Here is a 13,902-nt window from a genome sequence, read left to right as displayed (position 1 = left end):
CCGTGCGGAGTAACCGGCTGTCTGCATCGACGGGGGTGTACTCTGAACGCGTCGCGATTAAGTTACAGGGTCAAATTGATCCCGGGATGAATGTCACGAATTACAGCGAACAGTGTGCACGCCCGCTATGCTGGATGACTGTGTCTTTCATTTTGATTGCAAAGTGTTATGAGGTAGAAATAGAGTAGAGTTCGCGGCACGAAGAGCTCATTCTATGGCGTGTATGCACGGAGGGGAGAGGTGGGTTAGTTGATCAGCGGGGATCATGGTCATATTTGTTTTTTTAATTAATATACATTATTGTAACACTTCACGTTGCAGTTTTCTTTCGGGAGCATAGAATAATGTGGTTAGAAGCTTCGGTTTTTATTTGCAGGCAAAAAGTAAATATTTCGGTCATCTTGTTCTTTCTTCTTTTCGCGCGAATGTTGCATTTTCGACGATTTGGAATGTACAAAGTAGAAACCGCGATTTCTGGTCTATTAATGCTGTTTATTGATTGATCTAAATATTTACGGTAAGTTTAATTTTTCATCCCTTTCAAATCGAGCGCATTGAGGGATACTTGATCAGTGCGCGAGGTGGGATACCTGAACAGGTGAAAATACCCCAAAAAGAACCATGGATCGGCTGATGAAACAGAAAAACACGGCAAAGAAAGTGAGAAGGAAAATCTTTTCTTCATCATAGAATGCATTTACGTAGTTTCATATCAATTCTTTCAATTTAGTTACAGCTTACTTCCTTTTTATGATCTTCCCTTTATTTCGTGTTATTGACTAAGGTAATAAATATTTTTTAGAAAGTTAATATGTTATTTACTCTTAAAGTTCACTGATCAAGTCTCCCTAACCTTCTGACCAAGTCTCCCCTTTAGTGGGGGATACTTGTGCATACCGTCACTGCTAGAAAATATTCAAATTCAGTCATTGAAATTAGTTTTCAACTCTCAAATTCGTACAAGTGTATTAAGAATACTCTAAGGACCACAGCTTAAATAATTAAATACAAACAAAGTATACCATCATTATTATTTTAATAAAAAAAAGCAAACCTGTGATCAACTATCCCACCTTTCCCTTACGTATTTGCTGACATTAGATTATTTATTAGACGGTGTCGGCTCGTACTATCGACGTGCGTTGCCTACTTGAACAGCTGTACGCCTAACATCCCTGTGTCGCATACATAGTTTGCGTGTCGATTCGCGCTGACCTATCCCAATCTAACTTCAGCGGTGTATGTGCGCAGGCTGAGTCAATCGGGACCTCGAAATAGTTAAACAGTACACCTACGTCTGCCTCCTTATGATGTACACTTTCTTCGCGAGCATGAATGATACACCCTGTTCCATTCAACGCCACGCTACATCAACCATTCTTCACCCAGCGGAAGATACAACCCATCCTAATTGCGTGATTCGTCGTAATAGGCGCGGCCAGTACGCAGGGGGTGTTAATAAAGATGATTGAGAAAGGTATTCGCGTTCCTCGTACACGTGACTAAATTTAGACTATCTCTGTTCCCGATCGCTCTAGATATTCCGGCTTTGGGGACTCGGTTCCTCGGATTCGCGCATTCTCGAGTAACGCGGGTATTAAACTTGGATGTAATAATCAGCACAGCCTGCGACGGTGCGCATGCGTGCACCAGATACGAGCGAGACGGGGGTACATCAATGGAAAATCCCCATGCAGCCAGGTGTGCTACGCGCGTTGAGTAGTGAGTCCGTAGAGCTACATACGCATCTGCAGCCGCTTGAACGACTCGGGACGCGCGTTTAAAAGAAATAGCAGGAGACGCGTGGGGTACGAGCCTCGTTGGCGGTGAAGCTTTTATTTACTGGTAATTCGAAAATAAAGGGTGTCGAGATGCACTCTGGTGTGTTTCGACCAGCCCTTTTGGGACACTCTGTATAAGTCGAAATACGAATGCTGCCGTTCGATGAGCCATTAAGTTACCCTTTATTGAGCCATTAACTCACCCTTTCACGCACTTGCGCGGCTCGTAATGATCGAGACGTGCGCAGTTGGCGAGACAATTCTGTCTCGTCTTCGCATCGCGTTCCCCAATTGGACTCGCGCGTACGCGAGAAGTTGGCATCTGACACCTCGATTGGCGCGCACGCGATACAACCGAACGCCAACGTCGGTCTGAATTGTTGCTAATATCCTCGTAATTGATTCGCGCTGCTAATCGTGTAAAGCGAATAATTTCGACGTCTCAATCGGCCGATAGACGGAGGCAGATCTCTGCGACGTTCATTCGATTAGAAACACGCCCGATGGACGTTCGGACGGAACCTTGCACGCGAGACTTTCTCCAGCGAAATGCGATAGGTATTGTCCGAGGCAGTCTGCCGAAAATTATTGCGAAGCGGCCAGATAGTAGCTGCATCGACAGGCTACGAATGCAAATCGATATCGAAGAGCGATATCGCAACGACAGGTTCCTTCGTCGCACTTGCGCATCACGCGCGCCGCGAGATCGCGCGCGAATTGGTCCCTGAAGATTAGCACGACTGTCGATCGTGGATTGTCTGGCACTGATCGGCGGCAATAAATAGTTGACAGGAGCCGAGCTTATTGCCAAATATCCGCGTGCATGTACGTGTGCGATGGCTAGCGAATTATCTTGCCCCTTTGCATCAATCTCGTCCACTTTTTTTTTTGAAATTGTTTATTTTGCCATAAAGAATACATAACAGTTTTTTTTTATAAATGCTTACTAGGTATAAACACAGCCGAATTGGCACCTCGTTTCATAACAATATATACTAGGTATCAGCCCCTAACGAGCGCTCGTACTTAAACAAATTATAGGTACTTAATTTTTAATATATGTTAAATTGCACTTAGTTGGCTTTCCCTATCTTTTCAGTGATAGAGCCGTTGTACTGTGTTTTCCCTGGAGAAGTCGGCTCTAAACCAGGGACAATCTCGTCCACTCGCTTCGTGGACAAAGGTTTATCAGAGAGCGTGGACAAACTGGGCTGAAGAAGCATGTATTATCTTCGAGAAGATCAAGGTCCGAGGTCTGCTGCAAAAATGGCACGCGAATGGATGTTACGCATACAGCGCTCCCGTTGCTCCACCAGCTGCTTCTCCGTGGAAACTTTCCATGACTAGTTTCGGGGCACGGTATTTGGAACGTACGGAGAGGCATTAGTCGGTGAATCAGACTTTTAGCGCCGCGGAGAATCGGCCGAGTGTCGCGCTTTTGATCGTGATCGCGGGAAATCCCGGTGGGCCGATAATCGGATCACGCGGTTCAACGAAGCGACGGCCAGCAACATAATCGCCACGAGGTCGGCTCGACCTTGGTACGAGATCTTGGATTCTCAGCAAGGACGATATCATCTGGCTGGGAAGTTCTTCCGCCGCCGTCTGCCGCGGCCGATTCGCTTTTTCAAGGGAAACCAGTCTCTCCGTTGCGTCGGTTTTCTGCCCCCTGTACAGATGCCGGTGTAAGGTTTTGCCATCGACCGGTTACCGGCCAGTTATGCGGCCGTTTTAAAAGTCCCGCGATCGCAGCACGAGCCGGCGTTTTGCTCGCAGCAGATGGAACCGGTTTCGTTATGAATCTGCCCATCAGGAAGCGCCGCGGTTCGCGCCGATTCCTTAGATAATTCGGGGAGAACTGCCACCCACCGGCCGGATCGACCCAGCTAATCTTCGATCGAGAGGTCACTTGTCACTCGGGCTGAGGGGGTGGATCGGCAAATCTGGCGCGGTGGATAACGGACGGCGGGGGAGGTTTCGTTGCGATCGCGAATTATGCGGGCTGGCGAAGATTCGCCTCGCGTTTCGAAGAATATTCTACAACGCAGCGCCTCGTCGATGCGGCCCACTTCCAGGTAGATTATAATTTCCCGCGGACGTAAATACCGAGTTCGCAGTAAGAGGAGATCGCAATCCGCGCTTCAGGCAAATATTTGACTTATCCCCGGTGCTCTTAATTCCGTCTCTTCATCCCGCGGCGGTTTTATCATTATCCATCTGTTTAACTACCGATTACACGCGTTGCCTCTGCTAGGATTCCGTACCCGACACCGTCCGACTGTCGGCGCGAAAACGTCAGCGCTGGCCTTTGAATTTTTATCAGCCTCGACCTTACTCCTTGGTGGCTTTAGCTCCGATTTTCCGCGCGAGTTTTGCATGTGGCGCAGTGCCGCCGTTGAACGCAATAGGAGATCCGTGGCGTTGCAAATAAAAACGCCGAGGGGAAAATGGATTTTCTTCGACGGTCGTTGCGGTTGGTACATTATTTTCCATTCGACTGTGCAGAACGCAGTTTTACTGAATGAGAGCGGCCTGGCCTCCCCACCGAGCTCCTTTCTACCGTATCTACGTCGTACTCAAATGACACTGAAAGCGCGGATGCAGAGAGCCCCCGCCGACCGAAATCAATACCACGTTGGCCTACTGCGCCGTGGCCTTCTTTTCAGCTAAATCTAATTGCCATTTAAGACAATAACGGACCAGTAAAACGGAAATCTCCACTCGTTTCCTATACATCCCCTTGATCGACCCCTTCCCCGAATCTTACGCACCGCGTCAAACGCGTCATGCGTGTACCTCCACTATTTTAGCCATCAGCCACCATACAGAGGAAGTACAGGCCGTCGCAAACTCGGCGGCGTCAATATTTCTCCAAACGCAGAAGCCTGTACACCGAAATATCGTTCCACGCTCGAATTTAATTCGATCGAGAGGAATCGCACTTGAGACAGCCCGCGGACCTGAATATCTCGCGAATCGTTAATGAGTATGCTAAACGCACCCATCTACCTTGAAGTTTCGATGTTTGCACGCTAATTGAAGGATCCCAGCGGCAAGAGCTGGAGTAAGTTCGAAATAAGAGGGGCAGGATTTAGGCGTTAAGCAGATTGAATGCATCCAGTCATTATCCTAAGGTTTCTTTGGGGGGGAAGTGCGACTGAGAGCTCGCTGGGGGTCCAACTCAAGCGGAGAAACGTAACAAGGGAATTAAAACTTTCCAACGGTGAATGTGATTGCAGGCATTGCGGATCTTCTTTGAAACTTGCGACGGAATTAACGGGGACGAGCGGAAGGGTTCGCAGGATTTATTCCGGTGTCGATTTTAAACAATGGGGTGACCATTGGGGGGACAATCACGGGGGGATTGATTTGAGTGTGTCATAGAATTGTTGGCGGAGGATGTACCTGGTGAAGGTTAAGTAAATAGAAGGCAGCGTACGTCCGCGAACGATAATTATTTTACCCCTGCTATCGATCTTGGTCAAAGAGTTGGATGGACAGGAACGACGCAGTAGCAGGAACGTCGTCGCGACATCCTGGCGCCCGTGACCTGCCATCAACCCATTTTACGAAGATGTATCTAGAATTGCGTGCAACGAATACCCTTTATTTTAGAACTAAACGATACGTTTGATTAGATCCCCCAAAGTAAAGATAATACGACGCTGTTTCAATATTGACTCCGCACCACCAGCCAGTAAACATCCCTTAGATCCGGTGTCCCTTTGCTAATACCTTTCCTTGCTCCTTTGTTGCCAATACCCTAAGTAATTACTCGATGACCCTTTGTTTGCTGCTCCTAGACTCGGGGAGACTTTCCTTCATTATTCTTACTTCGTGGGCACGGCTTGGGCAAAGATAATAGTCTGTCGATGATTGAAAACTGGGGCGCTTATAATCGAATAGGTAAAGATCAGTGTTTCCTCATTTAATATTCGACATCATTGTCTCGGTGTTAAAATAACGTCACAAAGAAGTGGCAGCATTCTTTTCCCAGCGAAATACTGTATTAGGTACAGAATGCACGGCGTATGAGCGAGTGAAACGTTCGCTGCGCACGTTCAGTTTTATTCCATTCCACCATGACGTTTATTATTAGAACCATCTGAATAATTACTGCGGCTGTGAATTTACAGGCTCGTTATCTATTAATTATCAGGTTCCATCGAGGATACCTCTAATCACCTATCAAGAGCCTTACTCTCGTAATTAAAAGTCATATTTGCTTGGCAATATTAATAAAACTAATTTGTTAGACCAGCTGCCAGGATCGTAGGTTAAACAATCAGTTAACTCATTTACAAGCTTTGTTAATTACGAACTCCATGGGATTCGAAGAAAAGTAATTGCGAAATTTATTTGCACAGTTATCGACACCGGGATACATTAAATCCACGTCCTCTACGATATTGCTAACCACAACCTTCCGCGCTCCAAAACAAACCGTCTCGAGTGCCTTGGAGGTATTACAGGGGACTGGCTTATGGCTATAAAAGCATAGCTTCACGACATCTAGCTCGCCCCAAGTCTCTCGAAAGCCTCTGAACACTGAGTTTCCAAAACAACTCAGCGAACGATTCGCCCTCTGTCTATCACCATCGGTCGACCGTGTTGACACGGTCCCTATATACATAATACCTTTGCCGCGTTCCTTTAACTTTATCGAATTTCGATCTTTCTATTACCTACTCTTTCACTCGCTATTACGCGCAAATATCTTATTTTTTTTTTTCTATAAAAAAGTCGCGAAAGATTTTACGCTCTAGCTCTTCAGCTCCACAAGTATGCTTGCAAAAGTGAAAGAATCAAATAAATCGGAAGTTTGTGAACGCAATGGATACTCGCAGATGTTATTGTCATTTTGGAAGAGCAATTAGCTTGATGACATCTGTGGATGATTTCGAGCTCTTCGAGTTTAAAGTACCCGTCGGTTACCAACCGAGTCGGGTATCGCTCAAGCGATAAAAGTCGCTGGCTGGCGCTGGAAAGGAACCCACATGCGCGCGCAACTCACGCAGCTGGCGCACTCGAGTTCTCTCGGGCTGGATTGGCAAGCGTCTGCTCTTGCACGTGAACGTACCGCGTGTTTTAATACAAAAATTGGGTGAAATAAACGGTGTCGCGAGTATCCGGGTATCACAACGCGTAGGGCGAGTGACATAGATTCCGAAACGCATAAAGTGTAGCGTAGAACTTACCACGATTAACCATAATCAGCGAATTAATAGAGCTTGGAGAAGCAATGGGTAACGGGGACCTGGGACAGTTTTGGCGAGCAGATTCCAGCATTAATTATCTTTTATTTTATCTGATCTGCATCTTGCCATACCTTCGTGTAGGTTTTCTACTGTTTAACAAAAGTAATACTTTTAAAATAAGTTATTAAATAAGTTATTAAATTTTGTATTGGACTGTAGTCCTGGAGGAAGTTTTATTTACCTCGTAGGCCAAAAACGGTCAATTGCTCGAGTGCCTACTGCGGGCGGTCGAGCTTGGAGGTTAGGGCAACAAAGGTGACGGTTGCCAGAGCCTCCGGTAAAAGGCTAAGGACAGCGTGTCCTCTTGCGAATACTTGGAACGCGTGGGAAATTTGTTTTCCCTGTCCCTTAATCGTCGGGCGTTTGTTAAACGCCTACGAAGAGGGCAGAAGGTCTCGGGACTTTGTACCGAACACTTCGCGCTCCATTGACGCTTCGAACAGCTTTGTAAACAGTTTACTTTCTGCTTGTTGTTTGTTGAATATGTATGTGTTGTTATTGTTAAACGATTATAGCGCATCATTTCACATTGCACCCACAGTGTCCAAAAATGTATGGAATAGATTGCAAAATCGCGGACCGTACTCGTTGACCGTAGATTCTCAACCACAGTCTCGGTGCTCCGTAGTTGGTTGTAGATTCTCAACCACACTCTCTGGTGACCGTAGTCGTTGACCACAGGCGCTGCCCTATTTACCATATGAGCATTTTTTCATTATTCTTATGCGTTTACAGCGTTTACATGTTTAATATTGTATTTTCTTACATGTCTGCTGTTAACAATAGGATTTTTTTTCGCGAAAAAATTACGCTATAAATATTTTATTCAATTCGTTTTACAGAAAATAATTCTACAATGAAAACATCCCACTTGGGAAAATGATTTCATTGAACCTTGATTTGTTTTATCGAATCGATACACTGGAATCGCGGAAATTGCATTTACTTTATTTGCTTCGTTCGATATCGGTACATTACAGCATAGGCTGTCGTAATATCGTATATATTACAACACTTGTTCATCAGTCAATATGTAAATAAATAAGCGGAACGTAATCGAATATTTTGCGCGGTAGGATGTAACAAAAATAAGTGTGTCGGGTATTTTAAAAATAGCTCGCTATTCTGCGCCACTTGAATTTGCAAAGAGTGACGATTCTTCTTAACTTATGCTACGACCCACAGGCGATGTCGGTCGATTATAACCGATTGCTTGTATCGCTTGTCTTTACGCGGAAATATCGATAAGCGGAACGTCTAAATGTGCGCGTATTCATATCCCGCAAATTGTACGAACAAGCACGTATCGGTATCCGACGAATGTGTGCGAATACAATGGCGTAACTTACTTGCATCTCAGGAAGCGTTTACGTATTTTCGCGTAATTATTCGCTTTACACAATGCAGCAGTTGTGAATGGTCACGGTCTTTTTCGTAGAATAGAGAACGTCCATAATTTAAATAATTAGACAGTAATAGACGCAGGAGGCATTTCTGCATTTTAAAGAATGTGTATTCTATGAGACCTAATGTTTTCAAGAGATCTAAATGAATTTTAAAGATATTTCAGGCCCATCTTCACAGGAGCGTTACACTTTTACCAATTTTAGGCAAGGCAATCAGTATGCCTTAACGCAGGTCTAAATCCATCGCCATTTCTCGTTCGAAACTCTTTGTAACGTAATGTTCCGCTAAAAATATTCGCGATACTTCCATACATGTAAGAATCGAGCCTAGCGAGTCGAGCAAGGTTCGCCTTCGTTTACATAATTTTAGACCACCGAAGGGCCGCGTATCGCGTGCCGTCCACGGATTTAGTGCACCGAGCATTGTTATTGGACCGAAGTATCCGCGGAGGTAGGAAAATATTAGTCGGGCGCGGGTAATCACTACGGCGTAGTGTGTTGGTGGTATGAAATATCGGTTGCCGCATCCGAGCGTGCTCAGCAACAGTAGAAAGGATGGTATCCTCCTCGTCGCATTCCACAGGGACGCGGAGACAGACTGGAAGAAGCGAACATTCGCGCGCAGACAGTTATTTAAAGATTCTCGTTGCACTCAAATTGTGTCACGTGACTGTTGGCTAGCTGCCGTTTCTTTACCGTTGGTATACCTCTACGTTTGCACGTAGAACGGTGTGCCTGGTAGAAAAAGAGAAATCCTAACGTCTACAGGTCACTTCACGCGAGTAGAACCCGCCTCGCTCGTCATAATCGAACTACTCGACGATTCGTAACGACAAACGGCCGTTCAAATCCTGAGTCGACGTTATCAGCCAGCTGTTCGCCATGTTTGTTCCGTTTTGCGTTACAGATTGCCTCGTAAGTTCGCCCTGGCTTCTGGGATACCTTGAAGGAACTTAGCAGTAACAGGACCCAGTTGTCCCTCCTTTACGTTCGGTTGATTGATCTGAATATCTGCTACTTGTTTAAGCCCGTATTTGTCCCCGCATACATATGTACGATGAGTGATTACGCTGATTACTAGATCGACAGTAGCTGGCGCCTGCCTGGCCGTTTGTTAACCCATGACCTTTATGCCGCAATTAACAACGTGGCACTTTCCATTCAGTAATCTTTCCGCGTGCAGTTTTGCCTCGTATCGCGATCGTTGGCGATTGTTAATGTGCCATCGTAATTTACGCAAGAATACCCATGTTACTGGAGATTTGTATATAAGCGTTTTTCAAAGTGGGGGGGGGGGGATCATGTGGGCCACACTTTCCAAATGCGACTAGGCACAGGCACTGAGCTTTGAACCGCGTATTAAGGTAGACGCCGCGTTATTTTCAACTGAAATGTCGGCGTTTATTTGGAAGAAGACGATAAAGAGAGTGTTTGGCACATCGATGGACGGTTTCTTGTATCAGCTGCCAAAAATCACGCCCCGATAGGATAACGCTGCGAGTCAAAAAGTAGCGCTTAGGTCGGTCATGTTCAACAACGTAATTATCGAACAGCATGTTGGCGAAAAACCCACCGATGACTCGTCAAATTTACCGATCTCGGTCTGGCTCCGATTCGAGAGGTCTCGTCGAGATGGTGCTGCTATCGATTCGATATTCCTATACAGCCAGAGTTCTCTATTGACGATGCAAAGTAATGGCAGTTTGGTATAGGGTGCGATAGAGCCGATGCTCGGACAAAATACCCCTAAAATATTCCCCTGTGTTCTTCTAGGGGATCGAACTTTAAAATTCAGTTTCCATTTAGTATTTTCAGCCTGTAAAACTCATCCGTTGGAGTTTAATCCTCTAAACGTTTGCCCACAGTGCTGAGTCTTCCTAGAATTGCTCTAAAATCAAGTCCACGTAACAAACTACAGTCTCCCGTCGACCAATCAAATGCTTGATCAAGCATATTTGATTTATTTATCTAAATTCGTGTCGCAAATTGCATTTTCATGTCCCGGGTAGACGCATTCCAGGTTCATTATACGCAACCTAGCGCAATCAATATATTTCGGTAGGATCTAGGGGCAATCCCATTTTCAGTGGTCGTTCTCGAGTTGGAACAGGCGTGTTCACGCGCGGGGATCACTGTATTTCCAACCTCTGTCTTAACTACAGCTGTGCCGCACGTATAATTACGTAAACAGGGGTATGTCGAATGGTTTTGACATCCCTGTAACCTTTCGTACATCCGATGCACCCTGGACACCGCGAAGGTACCGAGACGCGCGCAGGCAGGGTTTTTCGTCCCGTTTAGTTGAATCCGCCTGTAATCCGGGTGGTCCTCGCGTGGCACACGTTATGGCACGGAGAGAGTATTGACCGTCTCAGCGGGCACAGTGGAAATTTCCACTGCCCTACCCCAAGACTCTTGGTGACTACTACATACACTTTCTGGTCGCGGCTGTGTCTGGCGTGCATGTAACCGAGCCCTAAAGTCTCCCGTCCAATCTAAAGACCGTCTTTCAAGCCGTAGCTGCTTTTACATATCTTTCTGTTAGACAGCAATTCGATACGCTATCCTCGAAAAAAGAAATCAATGGCCACGTTCAGCTATGACCAGTCGAGCCTCCGTTTTCAACTAAATTCAGGGACGCGTAGGAGTCGGCGTTCAAATGGTTTAAATAAGTAATTTACAACAATTTCGCTCGCCGATGGCAATGCACCTAATTCTGTAATCTAGTAAAGTTGAAAGTTAATGTATCGCGACTATTATTCAAATGGCGCCTAGTAACCCGATTTGTCAGCACCAGTTCTTTTTAGGCAAACGTAGAGTTACCGTGTAAAGTTGCTCGGCATTTGCATAGCGGGGAATTGTTCCGCGATGATCCATGCTTGCACAGCTTGGACACGTGGTGTGCGTAATAATGCGCCTTAATATCGTCCACGTATTGATTTATTGGCATCGGCAATCGCTGAGAACCACTGCCAGGTATGCAGGACTTCCCTGGTTCGAAAAGGTATCGAAGCACGGGCAGAATTTGTGATGGGTCAACGGCGACCTTGAATGAAAAACTGCAGAAACGTAATATAGGTGCGAGTTTCGTCTTTCCTTTGCATTTTTCGTGGCCGATCGACGCGACGGCGAGGAAAAGGGAAACCGAAGACTGGCTCTGATTCAGTCAGGCCTGGTCGAGAGAAATACGAGATAGCGGTTCGCGATCGACTATTTTTAGATATACGCCGTCCTTCGGTTTTACGCAACTACATAAAAAGAACGCATTTGTCGTGCGCGCTCTAACAGCATTATCTTGGATGCAATTGCGAAATGTTAGATAACGTTTCAGCCTCTGTGTTATTTAACGATGAGTCGGACACGCGAGTTGGAACGTTTTCGAAAGGGCCCAGGGTGTGCAACGAATTCCAGGCTTAACGGGCACAACCGAAACGGCAGGCATACAGTAAAAACCAGAAATTCCTAGACGCTGCGCTTCTCGACGTACATGCTATCTGTAGGGAACGGCTGTGTACGAAGAGTTTCCATTCAGTTCGGTTGCTTTATATTACCAACTGTCGATAATGCAGGGTACTGTGTAATCTACGATCGACAAAGACTGCTGCGGTGATAAGTCTATCCTATACCTGGTTTGTGTCTATGCTATACCTCGTCTGTGCTGCTGGGCACTATAACGATTGTCCGTAATGCGAGGTTCGTTATAATCAACGAACGATAAGGATTGTGCAAAAATCGTTGGAAAATATCTATTTCATTTCAAATTAACACTGTACCGAATCTAATGCATGAAATTCAATTACTAATTCTAAGCGAAAACAATGTATTTCATGCTGGATCTGTGCATGAGTTTTAAATATTTAAAATTGAAAATATTAATGAGTTTCGTGGAAAGTGGATAACAAGGAAAATTTTTTTTCTATTAAAGGACTGGAAGAAGATTACTTACATTTCTAAGGGACATTCTCGTCGGAAATCTACCGTGGCCGCAAGCTTTTTACTCCCAACCATTGTATGTATCCGGAACAATCACTGAAACGAACTCTAAATAAACTACAAGCCTCAGAAGTAATTAGCCAAGTAGTTCTCGGAGGTTCACCGAAACTTCGAATAAAGAGTAAGTTTCTTATTGTTCTGAAAATACACGGTCCTTCCGGTGAAAGGACGTCGCTTTTTGTACGTTTTTAATCTTCCCGAGAAAATACTTTCTCTAATTTGTCAAAGGAAACATTTTTCCAGCGAACTCCTTTCCCCCTTGTTAGTGGATTTTCTTGATAATTAAGGTAACCGCTTTTTCAAGCCAGAAAATGCCTTTAAAAGCCGAGCCACATTCAACGATAAGTTTCAAGTAAAATGTTATGAAAGCTGCTGGATATATTCGCGTTAATAACTGCTCCAGGCTGACTGGCAAAGAATTTTCTGTCGCTCCTTATGTCTTTCCCAGCTTTCAATTGGGATTTAGCACAAAATGTGGTCGAAAACCGCGGCTGAAATTATACTGGCGCGCCTTAATCTCGAAACTGCCCGTTTTTACGCAAATGGCCTGCTCGTAGGGTTGGTCTCTCCCCTTCTAGCCGGCATTATTCATCGAGCATCTGTGGATGTGGAGGATGTACAATACATACAACTAAAAGTTGGCGTTTAACATATCTTGCTTCCAACTTGATGGCACACCGTGCGTCACTCCTTCGCGTTCCAGTCTCTTCCCTTATCCACTTCATCCCCTTCATCCCCTTCATCCTGCGTCTCATCCCTGCGGTACTTCATGTCAGACTGCACCTCGGGAACCGTGAATTGATTCGACACACGTCCCAACTTTCGGAAATTTTTGCCAAGTTTATCTTTCCACCCGTCCCGTCGGTAAAAACCCCTTTCATTCCGTACACGGTTGTGTCAAGAGAAGAACGGAGCAAACTATCCTATGGCATCCAACGGACCCGTTCCTAGTTAAAATCTACATAAATCACCTAAGTTGAAAGTGCACAAGATTCCGCCGTAGTCATTCGTAATTAATTTAAGAATTCCATTCACAAGTATAACATTGAAAGTGGGACAGTGGAATAGAAAGGGGGGGAAGTTTCGGCTTTAGATGTAATCGAACTGCTTTCAAAGGAGAAAATTTCCATTTGCATTTTCATCTCTCTCGAAAATTGAACCCTTTGTGGTCTTCGCAGTCTTTGTTGCTGCGATATTAACATAGTGGCTCGGGTCTACCCGGCCACGTAGAAGAATTAATCCATCTTGTTCACGTGTCCCCGGTAAAACCACATTACTGGTAGATGGAGGGGGGGGGGAGGGGTTGAAAGTGCGCTTAATTAACCTGGGTTAAGCACGTGAAGCTTGCCGCTGCAGCAACTTTCCTGTTATCTCGCCTCGTGATAAACGTTTCCATCAACTGTCCTCGCGTTGCTATCCAAAAAGGATCCGAGCAGAAAGTCAGCGGGCAGGGACGGGATATTT

This window comes from Andrena cerasifolii, chromosome 14 (assembly GCF_050908995.1).
Source record: "Andrena cerasifolii isolate SP2316 chromosome 14, iyAndCera1_principal, whole genome shotgun sequence".
In the NCBI taxonomy this organism is placed as follows: domain Eukaryota; kingdom Metazoa; phylum Arthropoda; class Insecta; order Hymenoptera; family Andrenidae; genus Andrena; species Andrena cerasifolii.
This window is presented reverse-complemented; position numbering follows the sequence as displayed.